The sequence below is a fragment of the Macrobrachium rosenbergii genome, chromosome 4 (genome assembly GCF_040412425.1).
Source record: "Macrobrachium rosenbergii isolate ZJJX-2024 chromosome 4, ASM4041242v1, whole genome shotgun sequence".
Taxonomy (NCBI): domain Eukaryota; kingdom Metazoa; phylum Arthropoda; class Malacostraca; order Decapoda; family Palaemonidae; genus Macrobrachium; species Macrobrachium rosenbergii.
In genome coordinates, this window is record NC_089744.1 from 31,015,001 (window position 1) to 31,025,000 (window position 10,000).

Genomic DNA, 10,000 nt, shown 5'->3' on the forward strand with positions numbered 1-10,000 from the left:
TCAAAACCTTTCGAAAAATTCGACTTCTTCATTGTTGTTCACATCGTCAGTGTGCTTCTAGGTAGCAGAGGTATTTGGTGTTTGTTTTGTATTTCATTTCGTACCAGCAGGTTTGGCGTCAAGTGTTCAAACAGTAAAATAGAGTCTTGTAAACAACTGGGTATATACGGCATCGCCGTGATAATTTTTACTGAGAGTACTCGTGACATATGAAGGCGAATGCACCTTTTATTTGTGCGTTATTTTTGTGATGAATTAGGTAAATGGATATGGCGACTTGAATACAGTGGCATTCCTAAGGGGGGGGGCCACTGTTTGAAGTCGTCCCCGGGCCCCAAAGTGAGGGGGGGCCCCAAAATGCGAAATTTAACCATAGCTGCTATAACAGGACAAGCTAAATCCAGTGCCCCAAAATGGCCAAGGGCCCCATTTATATTTGGACCCGAAGGGTTGGGGCCCACTAAAGGGCCCTAATTTCCAATTTTGTGAACAAAAATATTACAAAATGTTATGGGAAAGAAATAGGGCTCTCCAGGGGCCCCCTCCCAATCGTAGAGCCCATTATGGTAATTCTAAGCCGGCTGTCCATGGTGAGCTAGACTGTGGCAATTGGTGTTTTTCTGTTATTTTACTTTCTTTACAAGAATTTAAAGTAATATTTTGTCGGCCGGTTGTAACTAAACTGTAATTGACCTTTGAAGACTACACGATTTGAATTACCTAACTCAGGGTAGGTCTAAGCTGGCATTCCGCGGCAAGCCCGCCCCCCCACCTCCATAGCTAATACGGCAAAATTGTAACCAGTAAACACCCCTAGGGTACGTTATGTTGGTATTTTTAGGGGTGTTTACTGGTTACAATTTTGCCGTATTAGCTATAGAGGGGTGGGGGGCTTGCCGCGGAATGCTGGCTTAGACCTACCCTGCGTTAGGCAATTCAAGTCGCGCAGTCTTCAATGGTCAATGACATCTTAGTTACAGCCGGCCGACAAAATATTACTTTAAATTCTTGTAAAGCAAGTAAAATAACATAGGAAATCGTCAATTGCCATAGTCTAGCTCACCGCGGACAGCTGGCTTAGAATTACCCCCATTATAGATCTCTTACGGATCGGAGGAGGGTGGGTAACGTTGATTGGGGTAAGGGCAGGGCCGATCTAAGGCAATTGATTATTGCTCATAGAGGTCCTAATTATCCTCTGAGGGCCCCCATAATGGCCCTATTTGCCCAGATAATACACATTCAAATGATTCAGTAAATCTGGCCTTCTGCTTAACCCAGGGGGCCAGTGGCCCCATTGAAGGGTGCTTGGGCCAGCCCTGGGTAATGGAACTTAGGCAAGAGGTGTCAGTGCCATGTGTGGGAGGGGGAGAGAATTATGAATAATATATAGCCAAGTCTGCCTTAAATATACGTAGACGGTATAAAAGAAAATGGGCCAGGGTGTTGTACCCGAAGTGGACACGTCCACTCCAGTTGTCACAACAACCAGTTAGGCATAAAGCTGCACTTGTGTATTTTCACTTTTAAAGGTAATTAAATTCACTTATTTGTTTTAATAGTAGTCAAACTTTATTAAATAATCTACCAATCAAATTCAATAGTTGTGCGCATAAGCAACTAATTCAATGGTGAAATTTTGGTTGTCCATATATGACAAAATTCATACGAATAATCAAGGTTACCTAACATAAATTAACCCAACCTAGCCTAATCCCAAAGTAACACAAATTAAATTAACTTGCCTGAAGCCCTGAACTAACCTTAATCTAAGGATGAGGAAACGCTTCAAAAAATGCAATGCAGACTTTGCCTCCTTTTATGAAGATGTCCAGCCAATCTCCCTGTTCAGTGATATGTAAGGGACCAATGTGTGGTCCCAGGGCATCGTGATTGGTGAGTCAGCCATCGAACAAAACAAGTTCCAGCAAAGCACCCCGCTCTCTCTCCCTCCCGTGTGTTAGCAGCGATCGCTCAAAGGAACACAACTTCTTCCTGTAACATTTCTGTCATCGTTGTCTCAGTTCATTTACGATCACCACTACTTGCATTGCCATGCAAGCATTCCGACCATGTACTCGTAATGTTTCACTGAATCTTCTGTATCAAACTGCATGTATGTTTCTGTTTGTGAAGACGCCAAATGTCTCGCCATTTCACACATATTACGCTACTGCATTGTATTCATTAATCTGTCTTGAATCTCATGCAAATGTTCATATGTGGAATTTCCTGGCCTTTCCACTGACATATTTTTTATCATTGTACGTTTATTATGTCTCTCACAATCACCATCTGTTTGGCTGCTGACAAACACAGATGTCCGAAACATAATCTCTGTTTTGTCTTGTTTGTGTGTAGAAACTACATTGCGGCTCGCACCAACCAATAACAACCTCGAAGATTCTGTACATTCATATTCAGTAAGGAACCAGCAATAAACCAGACAATACCCAGCCATTATATCACTCAATACCTTCCTCACACTGGTGACCCCGGAGTGACCCGAAGGAGCCGATGGTAGACTTCTGACCCACGATGACGACCCACCCGCCAACAAATCCTTCACCACCTCCTCCACTCAGCCTCCTGCCATTCCTGAGCCTACAATAGATGTCCAACCTTCCAAGATGACCCACTCCACCACCGAAGCCCTGGACGCCTCCTCCAGGCAGCCTGACGCCGCCCCCGAACTCCTACTGGACGAGTTGACCACCATAGGACCAGCCGACGTCATCCTTCAGCCTGCTACTGTCCTCCTTGAGCTGGCTACCGAAGGATCAGCTGACGTCATCCTTCAGCCTGCTGCAGTCCTCCTAGAGTTTCTGCTGACCAGCGTCGTCCTTCAACCTGCTGCCTGCCCAAAGCCCAAGCCCTTCGCGCCCATTCGACATTGTCAGCAAGATGATTTCCGCTATCGGAGCCTTGCTTTGGTGGGGGGGGGAATATTGTAAGGGAACCAATGTGTGGTCCCAGGGCATCGCGTGTGATGAGTCAGCCATCGGACAAAACAAGATCCAAGAAAGCATCCCGCTCTCTCCCCCTCCCATGTGTCAGCGGCGATTGCTCGAAGGAACGCAACTTCTTCCAACAACAATTCTGTCATCGTTGTCTCATTTCATTTACGATCACCACTACTTGCATTGCCATGCAAGCATTCCGACCATGTGCTCATAATGTTTCACTGAATCTTCTGTATCAAACTGCATGTATGTTTCTGTTTGTGAAGATGCCAAACGTCTCGCCATTTCACACATATTACGCTACTGCATTGTATTCATTAATCTGTCTCGAATCTCATGCAAATGTTCATATGTGGAATTTCCTGGCCTTTCTATTGATATATGTTTTATCATCCGTTTGTCTGTCGACAAGCACAGATGTCTGAAACATAATTTCTGTTTTGTCATGTCTGTGTGTAGAAACTACACTGCGGCTCGCATCAGCCAATAACAACCTCAAAGATTCTGTACTTTCACATTCAGTAAGGAATCGGCAATAAACTAGGCAACACCCAGCCAGTATGTCACTCAATACCTTCCTTACAGATATAATAGAGGCATGTGTAATGTTTTTCAGTAGAGAACTACCAAGGCTACAAGTGGATATTTTGAAAAAAGTCAGTAGTTATGGAAAAGATGTTTGCCCCAATCTTGCAACAGCAGTCAGAATTTTACTTAACATAACAACATCTATTGCTTCTTGTGAAAGAGCCTTCTCAAAGCTGAAGCTAGTGAAGAACTATTTACGCAGCATGATGAGTGTAAGGACCATGTGTGTGGTCTGCCAGAGACCAAACAAAGCACTCCATTCTCTTCTGCGAGTCAGCTGACGAGTGGAACTATGGCTCGCCAGAAAACGACTTCTCCCATACGACTTTTATAATTAGTGTCACAGTTCATTTATGAGTTCCTACTGGATGGCACCCTCGAGCCGGCTACCGAAGGATCAGCCAACGTCATCCATAAGCCTGCTGCCGTCCTCGAGCTCCTGCTGGACGGCATCCACGAGCTGGCTACCAAAGGATCAGCCGATGTCATCCTTTGGCCTGCTTCCCGGCCGATGCACCAACCTGTCGCCCCCTTTACTCACCGCCAGTACCAAGCTGTTGGGCCTTGCTTGGGTGGGGGGGGGAAGTATCTGTAAGGACCATGTGTGTGGTCTGCCAGAGACCAAACAAAGCGCTCCGTTCTCTTCCGCGATTTCAGCTGACGAGTGGAACAATGGCTCGCAGGAAAACAGCTTCTCCCATACGACTTTTATACATATTTCTCTGTAACCGTTATTGTCACAGTTCATTTATGATCACCACTACTTGCATTGCTATGCAAGTGCTCCGATTATGTACTCGTAATGTTCAACTGAATCTTCTGTATTAAATTGTATGTATGTTTCTGTCTGTGAAGCGTCAGACGTCTTCGATGTCGCATCAATCACATCATTCATTACATTCTTTAATGTATCGAGTTTATCATGTAAATGTTCACATGTAGAATTTTTTTGGTCTTTCCACTGATATGTATTTCATCATTGTACGTTTATTATGTCTCTCTAAATTGCCATTTAATTGTCTGTCAACAAACACAGATGCCCGAAACCTAATCCCGGTTTTGATCTGTCAGAGAGTAGTAACTGCGTTGCGGCTCACACCAGCTGATAACTTCTGTGAAGATTCTGTACATCAGTCAGTAAGGAACCAGTAATAAACTAGACAACACCCAGCCAGTATGTCACTCAGCACCTTCCTTACATGGGCCAAGACAGGCTTAGTAGTTTAGTATTTGTCAGTGGAATCAGAAGTGGTAGATGAATTGATACAAGTGATATAATAGAGGATTTTGCTACCAAGAAGGCACGTCAAAAATTGTAGGACAGTAGGAGCAAGTGAGCAACTTGAAAAGTGTTAAGTATAGGCCCTACATACTAACAAGTGTGTAAAGTCCCTGCTCAACGGGTTTTCTCTAGTGAATCTCCCGTTTTCTAAGGTGCCTTTTCCTGTGACCTTAGGTCAGGGTACCTAGCCATGTTTTATTTATGTAAATGTGCATTTATTACTTACTCATTTGTGCCCTTTTGTATTGTACATGTGTCAGAGCATTATTGTGTCTAATCTGTTAATTTTATTTGTCATGTTACCTGTATTTACCTGTCCTGTTTCATATTAAGAACAATTGACCTTGGGTCACCTGTATGTCTTTGTACTGACGTCTGCACGCCGCTTTTTACAGAAATAAAACATGGCTAGGTACCCTGACCTAAGGTCACGGGAAAAGGCACCGTAGAAAATGGGAGGTTCACTAGAGAAAACCCGTTGGGCGGGGACTTTACAAGTGTACTAATATCAACAAGAATACCAGTGCTTTTGTTTTGTTTATAATCTCGGAGCGGTCTGTGGTCCTTCCTCTCCTTTTTCTCCCTTCCAGCAATATTAAATTAACTCTCTAACTTCGCTTTACTCTGTTCTACTTTCCCTTCACTTTGTTCTACTTTCCCTTCACTTTGTTCTACCTCCCTTCACTCTGTTCTACCTTTCCTTCACTCTTTTCTACCTCCCTTCACAGCTTCACTCTGTTCTACCTCCCATCACTCTGTTCTACCTTCCCTTCATTCTATTCTACCTTATTTCACTCTGTTCCAACTTCTACCTTCATTTACTCTGTTCTACCTTCCCTTCACTCTGTTCTACCTCCCTTCACTCTGTTCTTGCTCCCTTTGAACCATTTCACTATGTTCTACCTTCCCTTCACTCTATTCTACCTCCCTTCACTCTGTTCTACCTTCCTTCACTCCGTTCTTCCTCCCATCGCTCTGTCCTACCTCCCTTTTCTATGTTCTACCTTCCCCTCACTTTGTTCTACCTTCCCTTCACTGTTTTAACTTTTTCACTCTGTTCTACCGCTCCAAACTTTGTTCTACCTCCATTCATTCTGTTCTAACTCCCTTCACTCTGATCTACCTCCCTTCACTCTGATCTACCTCCTTTCACATAATGGAGTCCCTTCCAGCAATATTGATTCATTTAACTCCCTCCACATCATATCGCCATTAGAGTACACTCGGCAAGGAAAGTGAGGATACAGTTTTCATTAGATTTCGTTCATTGAATTTTAATTTTTTTCTTACAGAGAATACATAATCTCAGTAAATTTATTCTAGAATATGAAAATACAATGCAAATTATATCATATATGTTAAATCTGCAAAACAAAAACGTTCAGATACTTAAAAACACCATGCATGTCCGAAGTAATCAGAATTTCTCAGATGACTTCGTTCATAGAGATCTAAAAGATAGTGTGTGGATATCTCGGTATAGTACTGTTTATCAGAATGGCAATATTTACTCGTTTTTCGTTATGAACAGGCTTATTATTGCATCATCATACGAGGTAATGATAATTTCTTTAATTTTTACACGTTCATATTTGTATTTCACGGTGTTAAAAGTCAGCTGGAATTAATGGCAGTAAATGCTGTGACAGCTAGGGTAGGTTGACCAAATCTATTAAATCCGCAAGAGCGTTCTCTATTGATGTGAGGAGCAGGGCGAGAACTTTGGCGGGAAAACACAGGTAACTGGATATTTCGTGACATTGCCATAGTTTCTCTCTCTCTCTCCATTGCTAAAACATACTATACAAATATAGTATTGCTCAATCTCTAAAAGAAAAAAAATGAAATGAGTAGCTCTACATATAGGCCTAGGCTTACACAACAACAATCTCTCTCTCTCTCTCTCTCTCTCTCTCTCTCTCTCTCTCTCTCTCTCTCTCTCTCTCTCTCTCTCTCTCTCATCATAACATTGCATTCGTTACTTTATTGTTCCCCAAGTTTTTCGTTGGACATTGCTAAAATTTAACTCTTGATTTCATTATGGAAGATCACGTTTCCGATTATGCAAGCATTCCATTCATTGTGGTGTCATAAATTCATTTGTGTAAGGTTACTTGGTAAGTTATGTCGGAAAATGTTTATTTAGCTTAGAACTGTCGCTGCAAATTACAACTTGAACGAATACTGTAAAGCTTACTACTGTATTTAAGTATCAGTGATTTCAGAACCGTAGAATATGATCGAAAGTTATAGGAGGTCAAGCAAAAAACAAATACAATAAGACTGAAGCTCCTCCCCTTTCTAAAGTTGCCAGATGTATCATTATTGAGCAATTTATGTCCAAAGATTTTAAAAAACTGTATCCTAACTTTCCTTGTCGAGTGTACATTACTGTTATCCTCATTTTTACCATTTATCATTTTTTGTTTAACTGGATTAAGTGGATCTTTAATTATTCAATGTACACCTAGTTTTAAGAAATAAAATTTCTGAAATTTGCATTTGCAAGTGCCTTTAAAATGATCCTACAATTGTTTATTCTAAAAATTTTCCCGGGGGGCTTACAGCGCTCCCCCCCGAACCCCCCAGCTGCTTTAGCTCACTTCGTTCATCTCTCACTTCATAAGAGGGGTCCCCAATGGGACTGTGCCCCCGGGCCCCAAAATGTTTAGGAACGCCCCTGCTTGAATGTCACTGTAGGCTACGAGACGTTTTCCAGAAAAAAAGTTATAGAGACTATGACCAAGGACAATTTGAAAGGTATGCCCACTGCTCATTTTGATGGTACAGAAATGATCTCTTACTTACAGGGCGTAATCCACATCATATATGTAAAGGGGATATAGATGCGATAGACTTTCGCTATTAGTAACAAAGCATTGTCAATACAGGGCCTGACAATTTAATGCTTGTGGCCTCTTGTGTCAAGGTAATGAAAGTTTTTTTTTAATGAAATCAGTCACTCAGAGTTCTTACTGTATATAAGTCTATATATTTCTAGGCAGTTAAAAAGGCAGAATTGTGAATGCTGCAACTGTTATTGCTGTGAAACGTTTCAAAAGGAAAGAAACTGAGAAATGAGGCAATGGATGGTAAAAAAGGAAGGTGCATTGCGCGTGTTGATAGTATATTTGTAAGTTAGTGTTTCAAGTGTCCTAAAATTAAATCATTATTACAGGTAAACCTTGTGGTTGTGTGTGTGAGGGAGGTGTTGTTCATTGAAGAAGACAAAGCTTGTTTTCATTAATTTCTTTTTACCGGATTTGCTGTCATTTTGCGAACTGCATTTGTTGTAAGTAGCTGGTGGGTTAGAATGCTGTTTTTTGGAGGACACGGGTGCAAGAGTCAGCGTTAAATATGAGTGGTTTTCGTTGTATCAGTAAAAAATGTCAAGTTTATCGTATTGCATATTGAATAGAATCCAGCAGGAATTTTAGTCTAAGCCGAATGCTTGCGTTGCCGTCTACAGTCTGGCATTCAGTGGAGACTTAACGTTAGTTTTAAATATGTGGGATAACATGGTTTCTGTAGTCGTTTATGCGTAGTTAGCCAGACATTCCAACAGTTTTTAGGCACAATTACGGAAGTCGAACCTTGAAAAACGTGTGTCACCAAGGACTATAAGCTTCCAAGGATTAAATAGTAAAATTATTAGGCCTATCCATTCGAAAGTTCATGGATCATAGGAATGTACAGTAATAGGCTCATTGTTTACTGAAATGATGACCATTCGCTCTTTTCTTGATATAATTAACCAACGTAATAAATGCAAGATAACCTTGGTATCTCGGATTGTATCGTCAATGAAACTGAAGTTTAGTTAGTACTTTGCATGCCTTGAGCTAGTTATATGTTTATATATATCTTGCTCCACATTTTGTCACATCTGAGAATAGGAAAACAGTAATCGCTGGGGCCAGACTTTTCGTATTTTTCGTAGAAGAAACGCTTATAATATCTGATCCTCAGCAGTGGGCTGTGATAAAAGACCAGGAACTATGCTTTGAGTAAGGTGGCAATGTCAAGATTATTCATAAAATAATAATTGCCATAAACAGCTGACCTTCAGGTGTAAAACAGACATTTAAATCAGGTGTAGAGTGACTCGCACATATTTTGAGTCCAAGTAAATCATATAGATAATGGAACTATCGGTTAAAGGTAGTACACGCGCAGCTTTTGAGAAAAAAACAAGATTGTTATAAAAATTCTGGGAAATGTTCCGCTCAGTTTTGATAAATATACCAAAGCTCAATCTGGGTAAATATATGTTAGGATATTATTAGATGGTTAATAGTCATGGTGCTGAATTTCACGCTTAAAGAGGAGATAATGTCCTTATAAGGAATGTGTAGTCACGCTACACTGAACTGTTTTAAATTATTAGACTAATGTTGCCTTCTGGATCCATAGATGCATTAAAATTTGATGCATTTATGCAGTTACTACACATACAAATAGGAGTTCTAGACCCTGTTACAAGAGAAACAGATGAGATTGCACAGATTAACTTGTTTCTAGGCCTCCAAGATCATAAATGTACAAAATATCAGGTTAAAAGGAGTTTTCGTTAACAGCCCTACATCGAAGACAATTAGTTACTTATGGTAAAGATTTACTGTTCCTTACTTGTTCCTCTTGATCACCTCGTTGCTTTGGTGAAAGTAATTATGACAGGAAAGCAATAGAAGGTAAACTTTATTAGTTTTTAACTAAAAAAAAAAAAAAAACCAGAGTCGAAAATATGATCTGTTAGTGAGGAAATCATGATAAGATTTTAAAACTAGTGATAGGAAGTTTGTGAGTTGCTTTTTTTTCTTAATTTTAAACCGATATTAGATGGTCAATAACTTTCTTAACCTGGTTATTAGTTTTGTTTGTAAATCGACGTAGGCCTAACACAAAATGAATTATTTCTTGAAAAGACAATGTTCACCGTTGTACTGATCTAAATGACTCAGAGTGATTTTATAATAACGGTACGTCGTTAATGAGTTTATATATTCAGAAGCATTGAAAAGTTATTGATCTCTAGCTTAACGTGATTTGAATATGTGAATATAGTTATCAATACGGTTGAATAGGGCTAGGTTCAGTACAGCCTTAGAAGATACCTTGAGAAAATGTCAGTGCTTGACTGAGTGTGTTTGATCAGCAACGCCCGGAT

The 10,000-nt window shown here is 40.6% G+C and overlaps 1 long non-coding RNA gene across 1 annotated transcript in view; it reads left to right on the forward strand.

Annotated features, from left to right (window-relative positions):
• The window catches only part of LOC136832169 (uncharacterized), a 30,042-nt gene that overhangs the window by 91 nt on the left and 19,951 nt on the right, over positions 1 to 10,000 (forward strand). The window contains exon 1 of the long non-coding RNA XR_010851104.1: positions 1 to 70. This exon is cut by the window's left edge and continues 91 nt beyond it. This is a non-coding gene — a long non-coding RNA (uncharacterized lncRNA). The remainder of the gene's footprint in view (positions 71 to 10,000) is intronic.